Source organism: Engystomops pustulosus, chromosome 11 (genome assembly GCF_040894005.1).
Source record: "Engystomops pustulosus chromosome 11, aEngPut4.maternal, whole genome shotgun sequence".
In the NCBI taxonomy this organism is placed as follows: domain Eukaryota; kingdom Metazoa; phylum Chordata; class Amphibia; order Anura; family Leptodactylidae; genus Engystomops; species Engystomops pustulosus.
In genome coordinates, this window is record NC_092421.1 from 55,924,272 (window position 1) to 55,938,148 (window position 13,877).

Sequence of the window (13,877 nt, forward strand, 5' to 3'; positions counted from 1 at the left end):
TTACATTTAGACTTTAATAAAAGAGCAGTTATTTCAGTTACAATTAGATAAAAATTGTATTATGTTAAAGGGGATGTTATTAAAGGGGATGAGGGTGGGTAAACCTAAACTTTCTGCTGTCTGAGGCGAGCTATATCTCCATCCTGGAGATATATATAAGGTTTTTTTAGTAAGTGTGTATCATGCTGTGTATCACACCCATTCTAACATCTGGTGTGAAGAGACTTTTTAAGTGTCAGGTCCTGCTTTGTGGCATCTGACTGCACCCTGATGCTTCTGCCTGAGGCAAGAGTCTCCACTCACCTCATGACTGGTGCAACCCTAGAGATGAAGATGATATTGTAACAATATAGAAGTCTCCATCCCTAATCCCCCTCAATTTCCTCAATTGCTACTCTGGTTTCCACTGTAGATCCACACAGAGGTAGCTGGCCACTGTGGTCACTGATTGGATAGACTTATCCTGTTTGTTGAGAAACACCAGAAAGTGGAAAACATTAGGTACCTAGGTACATATTGACCAGCAAATCAGATTGTTTTAAGGATTTTTGTTAAATTTGGGGTTTTCTGAAAAAATGTATTTTTTCTTTTTCATAAAAAATGTTATGGCTTTGGAAAACCCCAGCCAGAAATGGGAATTACCCCGGGGTTAGGGCAGAAATACACAAATTCTAACTAAGTAGGTATCTATATAGGCAAGTTACATTTGGTTATCTCTATTCTAGCTCTGTTCTAAGGTTCCTCTAGTGAATGATATATTAACCCACAACTGGACTAAACTCTAGATTCCAGCAGATATGAGTAATAGAAAAGCTAATACAGTATACAAATGGAAAGTGTAATACTAAATTCTTCCTGTGGAGGCGCTACATGGGTTCTTCACAGATTACTCTTGATGGTTAGGGCTTCCAGCAGTAGGATAGGAAGTATTCAAACAACAGGGGACTCTTCTAACCCAAAAAGATTGTTAAAAGTTGATAATAAATAAATCCTTCATTGCAATATTCTCCCCAAGTGTTGGACTGGGATCCCTAGGCCTCTCCTACAATATCCATTGTTGGGGACATCAGGGGTGTACATTTAGGGGGTGCAGAGGTTGCGATCGCACCTGGGCCCAAGAGGTTTAGGGGGCCCTTATGGTGTCACTTTCCCATATGAGAAGACTATTACTATAAACCATACAGTATAGTCAGGGCCTGGCACAGACTTTGCACTGGGGCCCATCAGCTTCTAGGCCTGGTCAGTTATCTGCTTACCCCAGGGGGTTCACTAGCTCAGGGGTCCACAGACTGTGGGTGGGCTGAATCTGTGCTGTCCTATTAAAGAGCAGCTTTAAATGAGTCCACTGTATTCATGAGTATAAATGAGTCCTTTGTATTCATATTCTCTCCACTTACCCACTTGGGTACCCTCTCCATACCCACTCGGTAATAACTAATTGCTGCATCTTCCTATACACATCAACCGCCAATCCTTAGTTGTTCAACTCATAAATACAATAAACTCATGAGTATAATAAGTCCAGTGTATTCTTCATAGCAACATTTTTCATGTAGTTTGGAACAGTGGCCTAATATTATATTACACTGTCCATAAAAAAACAACATTCAAACTACAGATCTCATTAAAAGTGCTCCATATCACTACAGCAGGACTTGTTGGATGTAGGGGTAATTGCCTTCACTAATCACAACCATGAAAGAGCCATATTGATAGACAGAGGCAGTCCCAGATGTGCACGAAGTTAAACACAGACCCAATGGGGGACATTTATCATACGGCATCGCATTGTGTCCACCGTGCCGGACACATCGAGAGACTACGACCTCCTGATGTATCGGGGCGGCTGCCTGCGCCGGCACACGATTCTAGAACAGATCCTGTCTGGCGTATAATTGTGCTATTACTTGCAACCATTCAGCCCTGAACGGTCACAGGGTACCCACTCTACCGCTTGGCATGGAGGCGGCATAAAGGGGATTAGATTGTGAGCCCCATTGGGGACAGGGACTGATTTGGCAAGCTCTGTGCAGCGCTGCGTAATCTGTCTGCGCCATGTAAATAAAGAAATTGTTATTAAGGCACAGACTTTACTCCATACTGATAATATTAACAAAAAAATTCACTTAAATAGATTTTTTATTTTTTTTTTAATTATGCAGATGAGTATTTCTATGCACCATGATCGTGGCCAGTAGCTTCAGTGCACTTGACTTGCCCATTTTTACAAGGGTTGTGGACCTGTTTATCAAGGCAGAAGTGGGAGGCACTAAGTGGTGAAGAGAGGGTGCACCGGACCTCATGGCCACACCCAAAGTGCACTAAAAGGCTAATTTGCATATAAATAAAATTAAGATTTCTCAGCATTCAGATTTATAAAATCTCAGGAAAGGTAGGTTTATGGTGATGGGCACCTCAGCCACAAAGCAATAAACCTGGCTTATATATTCCCAGGTTGCTGGCAGGTTCCCTTTATACCTGCTTTATACCAGAATTAAGTTTTTGGATTTGTATGTGCTATCTCCTTTCTACATTACTGAGATGGAAACTGTAATGTGTCCTGTGAGAGTGTAAGCTTCCACATCTACTGTGTAATACATCACCTGATTTGCATGATAAGCCCGGGGCAGAATAGATGTATGAGCAGGTCATTTTCCGTTTAGCAAAAACATTCATGAGATTCTTTCACAAAACCTTTGTCAATATGAGAAAACACAGACCACAGGATTTTCTCTCATTGAGTCCTGGAATCACAATAGGAAAGTTCAATTTGTGATGGTTTCTCAGACATTTGTCTTTTCTTTTCCCTATCAAAAATGATGAAATATGGAAATCTTCAGGCCTCATTAGGGCAGGAGGATTGTATCCACAATATTACAATTCATTTTGCAGATATAAAATCGGAACACACATTGGCCACCTCCAAACACATCAGTGGTAATGGAGGTTGGGAGGTCTATGTTCTGGAGGTAGGTTGGTAGATTCCATAGTGGGAATCCACATCTATTGGAAATGTGTAATAGTAAATGTGGTTGTAAAGTAGGCAAATATCTTTCTGTACAGGGGTACAGATGGTGCTGACTAAACTGACTCCAAGAGGCTTAGGGGCCCATAAGGTGTCACTTTCCCATATGAGAAAACTATTACTATAATCCATACATTATAGTCGGGCCTGGCACAAACTTTGCACTGGGGTCAATCAACTTCAAATTAAGCCACTGTGTATGAATATGAAACTTTATTGTTATCAATGCTCAAAATAATTTCTATAGCGCCATTATATTCCATATTGCTTTACGAGAGCGTACAACTTGACATTACAGAGCAATAACATCATCAGATAAAACAATACGTATCAGGACCCTGTTCACGAGAGCTTACAATCTAAGGAATGCCGCTTGCACCATATGGAATATCGAGTGCACCCAACTGGCCCCATAGGGAGAGCATAGCTAGGTCGAAAGCTTTTTTTTTGATCTGTCATCTTCATAGTTGTGGTATCACATGAGGTAACACCCGCTCGAGCCTGTGATAGATAAGATCTCATAGAAAATCATTGGTGGTATTGAGTATTTCTCTTCCATGCTAGAGGGAACCTGATGCTTTTATATGGACACTAGTTCCCGTCATTGCCCGATATAGAAAATGACTGCTCCCAGCTATAACAAAATAGAGTCAGTAAACAAAAAATATTTTATATCTATCTATGTATATACAGGCAGTCCCCGGGTTACGTACAAGATAGGGTCCGGAGGTTTGTTCTTAAGTTGAATTTGTATGTAAGTCGAAACTGTATATTTTATAATTGTAGATCCGGACAAAAGAAATTTTTGACCCAGTGACAATTGGAGTTTAAACATTTTTTGCTGTAATGGGACCAAGGATTATCAATAAAGCTTCATTACAGACATCTTACAGCTGATTATTGCAGTCTGGGACTATAGTAAAGCATCCAGAGAGCTTTACCAGAGGTCAGAGGGGGCAGAGGGGTCTGTCTGTAACTATGGGTTGTCTGTAAGTCGGGTGTCCTTAAGTAGGGGACCGCCTGTATCTCTCCCTTTCTGCCTCTCACTAACTTTTTCTGCCTGCCTCTCACTCTCCCTTCCTGTCTCTCTGTCTCTCACTCTTTCTACCTGTCTCTTACTCACTCTCCCTGCCCTTTTCTCTTTCATGTACTCACAATCTCTGCCTGTCTCTCTGTCACTCACTCTCCTTGCCTGTCTGTCTTTCACTCACTCACTCTCCCTGTCTGTCTCTCTGTCTCTCACTCTCCTTGCCTATCTCTCTCTCTCTCACTCACTCGATCACCTTCCCTGCTTGTCTCTCTGTCTCACCTCACACATAAGCATCTTATACTCATTGCCTATAGTAACCAATTAAAACTAAGAGCTCATATTAAGGACCTGTGGCAGAATAGCAACCAATCATGCATCAGCTTCCAACTGGCACAGCAGCAGCAGCAGACAATGGCTCCAGTATATAGTGGTTAATAAGTGTATTTTGGAAAGTGAGGGGTGAAAATTTCAGCTCAAAACCGGGTCTATGATGTTCCCTGGGTCACAGAGAGCAGCTTACACATTCTTGGATACACAAAACTATTTAATGCAGGTTCGTTAGAGAGCACGGACAGTGCAATGACCCTATACATAACCCCTGTGACTATCATCAGTGTAAAGTGATGTGATGTTATGGACCCTACCGAGCACTATTCTCTATATCATCATGTTTGTTAGGAATTACAAAAGAAATAAGGGTTTGAGAAAGCATAAAACCAGTGAGGACCTGCCGTTACTTCTCCAGGATGATGTTTGAAACAACCTCCCTGCTGAGTTCCTCCAACTCTGTGCTGGCAAATGGTGGTCATTCCGCATATTGATTTCATTTAGTTTTCTTTGTTGTTCATTCACTATGCAGTTTGTTAATAAAATGAAACTAAATTCTTCAGCACTTGCCTAATACTTTTGCACAGAACCATACTTAAAGAACTTGTAAAGATTTATTTTAACTTTACAGAACTGTGGACTTAGGTTGGACGGCAACGTCCAACATTTTTGCCACCCAGGATCCAACTTCATAACAATCCTGGATACAAAGATCAAAATATTCGACTTTGATCCTGGAGGAAAAATAACCTTCAACTGGATGGAGTATCCGATAACACTTGCCAGGTTAGCCCAGCCTGACTACAATGCCAGCCACTCTGAAGTGCCCTCTTACAGGTGCTGACTACTATGAGACAGACGGTGGCAGGTTTCGGCACTAATTAGGAGCTGCTCCTTTCCGTGAAGGCTCTAACCTCAGGTCTGTAAGCTGATCCCATAATGAGTAAATGTAGTAATAACATCTCAGTCCTTCTGGGACTTCAAAAATTGTTTCTGCTTCACGCTATTCAGCACATTATTGGAAACTAAACTACTGCAAGTGCATTAAAGTCTGAGAGGCTGCTTCAAAGATTGGACTTCAGACTTTGGTCAATCACTTCCAGCACTTGGCCACTGATAACTGGAAAAAATAAGTGGATTTCCATCACATGGGATATAAAGTCTTCCTTTAGGTAATTGATGAGTGGAAGAAGTCTGGATTTTAATAAGAAAACCATTTGTTTGTAATTATCAGGTTAAAAATGTACGTTCTGTAGGTAAGTATTGCTTTACATATAAATTGTGTTGGTCCTCTGTTATACTTATTAAATATTTACTTTTAAAAAATTGACAACTGGGTGTCCCGACACAGTCAAACACTGGCGCTGATTGGATAATGTTATTGTATGTTAACTGTGATTGTTTTCTTGTTTCTCCCCTTGTTTCTATCCTGACAAGCAGGACAAGAAACTACTTCTATTGGCTGTACAGGCAGTCCCCGGGTTACATACAAGATAGGTTCCATAGGTTTGTTCTTAAGTTGAATTTGTATGTAAGTCGTAACTGTATATTTTATAATTGTAGATCCAGACAAAAAATTTTTTTGCCCCAGTGACAATTGGAGTTTCAAAATTTTTTGCTGTAATGGGACCAAGGATTATCAATAAAGCTTCATTACAGACACCTTACAGCTGATCATTGCAGTCTGGGACTATAGTAAAGCATACAGAGAGCTCCACCAGAGGTCACAGGGGTCAGGGAGGTCTGTCTGTAACTAGGGGTCGTCTGTAAGTCAGGTGTACTTAAGTAGGGGACCACCTGTACTACAATAAACAAAGGAATGAAATCTGGGAGAGTATAGTAAATGAGATAAAACAAACTTTGATAAGGAAAAATATTACAATGGGTAAGTACACTATGGGGCACATTTACTAAGGGTCCACGGACCACATTTCCGTCGTGTTTCCCAACTATTTCAGTTTTTTGCCTGATTTTGGTGCACACGATCAGATTTTGGCTCAATCACGCCAACTTTCATGCAACACAAATCGGGGGCGTGGCCACCGGACAACCCGACTGATTCGGACTAAGCTTGGGATTTAAAATTCGAATTGTGTCACAAGATCAGCACTCACATGCACCGGAAAGAAGATGGGGAACTCCAGTGGACCTTAGCGGGGAAGCGACACATGCAGGATATCTGTGCACGATCTTGTTGCAGTCTTCATCCTCGGGGATCGGGCAGGGACCAGGTAAGTAAATGTGCCCCTATAGGCTGCAACACTAATAATAAACACAAATAAAACAAATCTGGATGGTCTCTCAAAAGAACAAAATAACCAAATAACAGAAATATGCCACTTGGAAGATAAAAGACATTTTATTGATGGTTAATGGTTAAAAAATACAAATTCATGACAGTTTTAAAATAGCCAACACTAAACAGCCAAATACAACATAACAATATTATATGGTACAACCAAAACAACACACAGTGAACCAATGTAAACTGATAGCTGATCAAGTGATAAGGACAAGTGCTAAGTGCAAGTGCTAAGGACAAGTAACAAAATATAAAAATATACCCACAACCAGAATCTGACACTTGTTTCGGTCAAAAGACAAGTGATACATTCTTTAAACATTGCTTCAAAACTAATGTGACCTAAAATGAATGAAAGGCTTAGTAGTGCACAGAATCACAGGCCTTATGTGAGCTGAATGATGAGATTCTTATCTTTAATACAACACCAAAAACATGTCTCCAGGTACTATCAAACTGATATAGGGCTCATCTGAAGTGACACTCCCCCTGCATCCTCTAAAAGTGACTCATCTTTGGCAGAATATGAATCATTCTCACATGACATTGGAGGAGATTTTTTTTATAGGTAAAGGGGGAAATTTCACATAAAAGAAGAAATTCTAGAAAGAACATTATTAGAATGGCACATGAGTGTGATAAATCCACTCCATATAGTGTTTATTCAGAGGAAGGCAAAAAACCTGGATCATAGTATCATAGTATATCATAGTATATAAGGCTGGAAGGAGACGCAAGTCCATCAAGTCCAACCTTCAAGAATTAAATAAATGTTTTATCCCCATAACCCGTGATATTTTTGCTCTCCAGAAAGTCATCCAGGCCTCTCTTGAACATGTACATAGAGTCGGCCATAACAACCTCCTGCGGCAGAGAGTTCCACAATCTCACTGCTCTTACAGTAAAGAACCTTTGTCTATGGTGATGGTAGAATCGCCTCTCCTCTAGGCGTAGAGGATGCCCCCTTGTCCTGGTCACAGGCCTAGGTATAAAAAGATCTTTGGAGAGATCCTTGTACTGTCCGTTCAGGTATTTGTACATTGTAATGAGGTCTCCCCTCAGTCGTCTTTTTTCTAAACTGAATAATCCCAAATTTTGTAATCTGTCATTGTATTCTAGTCCCCCCATTCCCCTAATAATCCTGGTTGCTCTCCTCTGCACCCGTTCCAGCTCTACTATATCCTTTTTATACACTGGTGCCCAAAACTGTACACAATATTCCATGTGTGGTCTGACTAGGGATTTGTATAAGGGCAGAACTATGTCTTTATCATGAGAATCTATTCCTCTCTTGATACATCCCATTATTTTATTTGCTTTAGCAGCAGCCGCCTGGCTCTGGTCACTAAAATTAAGTTTTCCATCCACCAATACGCCCAAGTCCTTTTCAGCTTCAGTTTTACTAAGTAATTGACCGTTTAGAACATAATTATACTTTTTGTTTCCATGGCCCAAGTGCATAACTTTACATTTATCTACATTAAACCTCATCAACCATTTCTCTGCCCATCCCTCAAGCTTCCACAAATCCCTCTGTAATGCTAAACTATCGACCTCAGTATTTATTACTTTACACAGCTTAGTATCATCTGCAAATATTGAAACTTGACTGTGTAAACCCACTACAAGGTCATTAATAAAAATATTAAAAAGAAGTGGCCCCAATACTGACCCCTGTGGCACTCCACTGGTAACATCAACCCAATCTGAGAATGTGCCATTAATGACTACCCTCTGTTTTCTATCACTAAGCCAATTACTTACCCAAATACACAGATTTTCTCCTATTCCCAGCAGTCTCATTTTATATACCAACCTTTTATGTGGCACGGTGTCAAATGCCTTTGAAAAGTCCAGATATACAACATCCACAGCGTCCCCCAGATCCCCCATGCTGACGCTGGGTTATAAGGTTGTGCACAGTGAGATACTCCAGGATAGCATCTCTAATAAACCCCTCAAATATTTTCCCCACCACAGCAGTTAGACTTACGGGTCTGTAGTTTCCAGGATCGCTATTTGATCCTTTTTTGTATATTGGTACCACATTTGCTATGCGCCATTCCTGTGGAACATAACCAGTCCTCAGTGAATCTTCAAATATTAAAAATAACGGTCTGTCCATCACCGTACATAATTCATGCAGAACCCGGGGGTGTATGCCATCCGGCCCCGGTGATTTATCTATCTTAGTGGTTGCGAGGCGGCGCCGTACCTCTTCCTGGGTTAAACTGTTGACATTATAAAAAGAATTTACATTATTCCTCATTGCGTCTTCCACCAGGGGATTTTCCTGGGAAAAGACAGTTGAGAAGGCGACATTCAGTAGATTTGCCCTTTCCTCATCTCCTTCCACCATGACCCCCATGTTATTTCTAAGGGGACCCACACTCTCTGTTTTTAATTTTTTATCATTTATATACTTGAAAAATAATTTGGGATTATTTTTGCTCTCCCTGGCAATATTTCTCTCAGTCTCCATTTTTGCGGCCTTTATCTGCTTTTTACAGGATTTATTTTTCTCTCTATAATCCTGTAATGCCTCATCGCTACCTTCATGTTTTAGCACCTTAAACGCTTTATCTTTCTCGCTTATTGCTTTCCTTACAAGACTAGCTAGCCACATAGGCTTTTTCTTGTTCCTTTTATGCTTTTTCCCATAAGGTATGTGTTTCTCACAGGACTTTTTCAGAATATATGAGAAAAAGTCCCATTTTTTGGGGGGGCTTTTGTCTTTGAGAGCATTATCCCAGTCTATGCCTTTAAGGTCTTCGCTTAGTTGATGAAAATTTGCCCTCCTGAAGTTTAGAGTGTTGGTTGCCCCTTCACTAACGCTCTTAGTAAAGCGTAATACAAAATCAATGATATTATGATCACTATTCCCCAGGTTCCCCCCAACCTGTAGTTTTGATACCCTATCAGGTCTGTTGGTTAGGATAAGGTCCAGCAGTGCCCCCCCTCTTGTTGGCTCCAGGACTAGTTGCGACAGGTAATTGTCTTTTGTTGTTGAAAAGAACCTGCTACCTTTGAAGGACCTGCAGGTTTCTGCCCCCCAGTCAATATCTGGGTAATTGAAGTCCCCCATGATAAGTACTTCACCGTGCTTTGAAGCCGCATCCATTTCACTTATCAGCATTTCCTCTGCTGCCTCCATTATATTTGGAGCCTTATAACAAACCCCTAGTAATATTTTATTATTCTTTTTCCCTCCTCTTATCTCCACCCATAGGGACTCCACATTTGCGTTACTGATGTCATCTCGCAAGACGGCTTGAGGCAAGAATTCACATATAAACAAACCCCTCCCCCTTTTTTATTTATACGCTCCTTTTTCTAAAAAGACTATAACCATCTATAGTAACAGCCCAGTCATAGCTACTGTCCAGCCATGTCTCGCTGATACCCACTATATCATATTTCCGTTCCAACATCAAGAGTTCCAGTTCCTCCATTTTGTTTGTGAGGCTTCTGGCATTTGTGTACATACACTTTATATGGTTTTTCCTGTCCCTATTCCTTTTGTCCTTATTCCCCAATCTCATTCCAGCCCCCCTTCCTCCCCCATGGACTATGACTATCAAGTTTTCTTTTTTCTTTCCAAGAAACACAAAATATTTATATATATTATTATCTGCCATAACAATATCCTGGAGCAGAGAGTGTTCCACAGTCTCACTACTCTTACAGTGAAGAATCTTTGTCTATGGTGATGGTAGAACTTCCTCTCCTCTAGGTGTAGAGGATGCCCCCTGTCTATGGTGATGGTAGAACCGCCTCTCCTCTAGGTGTAGAGGATGCCCCCTGTCTATGGGGATGGTAGAACCTCCTCTCCTCTAGGTGTAGAGGATGCCCCCTGTCTATGGTGATGGTAGAACCGCCTCTCCTCCATGTGTAAAGGATGCCCCCTGTCTATGGTGATGGTAGAACCGCCTCTCCTCTAGGTGTAGAGGATGCCCCCTGTCTCTGGTGATGGTAGAATCGCCTCTCCTCTACGTGTAGAGGATGCCCCCTGTCTATGATGATGGTAGAATCGCCTCTTCTGTAGGTGTAGAGGATGCCTCCTGTCTATGGTGATGGTAGAACCACCTCTCCTCTAGGTGTAGAGGATGCCCCCTGTCTATGTTGATAATAGAACCTCCTCTCCTCTAGGTGTAGAGGATGCCCCTTGTCTATGTTGATGGTAGAACCACCTCTCCTCTAGGTGTAGAGGATGCCCCTGTCTATGATGATGGTAGAACTGCCTCTCCTCTAGGTGTAGAGGATGTCTCCTGTCTATGGTGATTGTAGAAGCTCCTCTCCTCCATGTGTAAAGGATGCCCCCTGTCTATGGTGATGGTAGAATCTCCTCTCCTCTAGGTGTAGAGAATGCCCCCTGTCTATGGTGATGGTAGTACTGCCTCTGCTCTAGGTGTAGAGGATGCCCCCTGTCTATGGTGATGGTAGATCCTCCTCTCCTTTAGGTGTAGAGGATGCCCCCTGTCTATGGTGATGGTAGATACACCTCTCCTAGGTGTAGAGGATGCCCCCTTTCTATGGTGATGGTAGAACCTCCTCTCCTCTAGGTGTAGAGGATGTCTCCTGTCTATGGTGATTGTAGAAGCTCCTCTCCTCCATGTGTAAAGGATGCCCCCTGTCTATGGTGATGGTAGAACCTCCTCTCCTCTAGGTGTATAGGATGTCCCCTATCTATGGTGATGGTAGAACCACCTCTCCTCTAGGTGTATAGGATGTCTCCTGTCTATGGTGATGATAGAACCTCCTCTCCTCTAGGCGTAGAGGATGCTCCCTGTCTATGGTAATGGTAGTACTGCCTCTCCTCTAGGTGTAGAGGATGCCTCCTGTCTACAGTGATGGTAGAACCACCTCTCCTCTAGGCGTAGAGGATGCCTCCTGTCTATGGTGATGGTAGAACCTCCTTTAGGTGTAGAGGATGCCTCCTTTCTATGGTGATGGTAGAACCTCCTCTCCTCCAGGTGTAGAGGATGCCACCTGTCTATGGTGATGGTAGAGCCTCCACTTCTCTAGGTGTAGATGATGCCCCCTGTCTATGGTGATGGTAGAACCTCCTCTCCTCTAGGTGTAGACGATGTCTCCTTTCTATGGTGATTGTAGAAGCTCCTCTCCTCCATGTGTAAAGGATGCCCCCTGTCTATGGTGATGGTAGAACCTCCTCTCCTCTAGGTGTATAGGATGTCCCCTATCTATGGTGATGGTAGAACCGCCTCTCCTCTAGGTGTATAGGATGTCTCCTGTCTATGGTGATGATAGAACCTCCTCTCCTCTAGGCGTAGAGGATGCTCCCTGTCTATGGTAATGGTAGTACTGCCTCTCCTCTAGGTGTAGAGGATGCCTCCTGTCTACAGTGATGGTAGAACCACCTCTCCTCTAGGCGTAGAGGATGCCTCCTGTCTATGGTGATGGTAGAACCTCCTTTAGGTGTAGAGGATGCCTCCTTTCTATGGTGATGGTAGAACCTCCTCTCCTCCAGGTGTAGAGGATGCCCCCTGTCTATGGTGATGGTAGAGCCTCCACTTCTCTAGGTGTAGATGATGCCCCCTGTCTATGGTGATGGTAGAACCTCCTCTCCTCTAGGTGTAGACGATGTCTCCTTTCTATGGTGATTGTAGAAGCTCCTCTCCTCCATGTGTAAAGGATGCCCCCTGTCTATGGTGATGGTAGAACCTCCTCTCCTCTAGGTGTATAGGATGTCCCCTATCTATGGTGATGGTAGAACCGCCTCTCCTCTAGGTGTATAGGATGTCTCCTGTCTATGGTGATGATAGAACCTCCTCTCCTCTAGGCGTAGAGGATGCTCCCTGTCTATGGTAATGGTAGTACTGCCTCTCCTCTAGGTGTAGAGGATGCCTCCTGTCTACAGTGATGGTAGAACCACCTCTCCTCTAGGCGTAGAGGATGCCTCCTGTCTATGGTGATGGTAGAACCTCCTTTAGGTGTAGAGGATGCCTCCTTTCTATGGTGATGGTAGAACCTCCTCTCCTCCAGGTGTAGAGGATGCCCCCTGTCTATGGTGATGGTAGAGCCTCCACTTCTCTAGGTGTAGATGATGCCCCCTGTCTATGGTGATGGTAGAACCTCCTCTCCTCTAGGTGTAGACGATGTCTCCTTTCTATGGTGATTGTAGAAGCTCCTCTCCTCCATGTGTAAAGGATGCCCCCTGTCTATGGTGATGGTAGAACCTCCTCTCCTCTAGGTGTATAGGATGTCCCCTATCTATGGTGATGGTAGAACCGCCTCTCATCTAGGTGTATAGGATGTCTCCTGTCTATGGTGATGATAGAACCTCCTCTCCTCTAGGCGTAGAGGATGCTCCCTGTCTATGTTAATGGTAGTACTGCCTCTCCTCTAGGTGTAGAGGATGCCTCCTGTCTACAGTGATGGTAGAACCACCTCTCCTCTAGGCGTAGAGGATGCCTCCTGTCTATGGTGATGGTAGAACCTCCTTTAGGTGTAGAGGATGCCTCCTTTCTATGGTAATGGTAGAACCTCCTCTCCTCCAGGTGTAGAGGATGCCCCCTGCCTATGGTGATGGTAGAGCCTCCACTTCTCTAGGTGTAGATGATGCCCCCTGTCTATGGTGATGATAGAACCTCCTCTCCTCTAGGCGTAGAGGATGCTCCCTGTCTATGGTAATGGTAGTACTGCCTCTCCTCTAGGTGTAGAGGATGCCTCCTGTCTACAGTGATGGTAGAACCACCTCTCCTCTAGGCGTAGAGGATGCCTCCTGTCTATGGTGATGGTAGAACCTCCTTTAGGTGTAGAGGATGCCTCCTTTCTATGGTGATGGTAGAACCTCCTCTCCTCCAGGTGTAGAGGATGCCCCCTGTCTATGGTGATGGTAGAGCCTCCACTTCTCTAGGTGTAGATGATGCCCCCTGTCTATGGTGATGGTAGAACCTCCTCTCCTCTAGGTGTAGACGATGTCTCCTTTCTATGGTGATTGTAGAAGCTCCTCTCCTCCATGTGTAAAGGATGCCCCCTGTCTATGGTGATGGTAGAACCTCCTCTCCTCTAGGTGTATAGGATGTCCCCTATCTATGGTGATGGTAGAACCGCCTCTCCTCTAGGTGTATAGGATGTCTCCTGTCTATGGTGATGATAGAACCTCCTCTCCTCTAGGCGTAGAGGATGCTCCCTGTCTATGTTAATGGTAGTACTGCCTCTCCTCTAGGTGT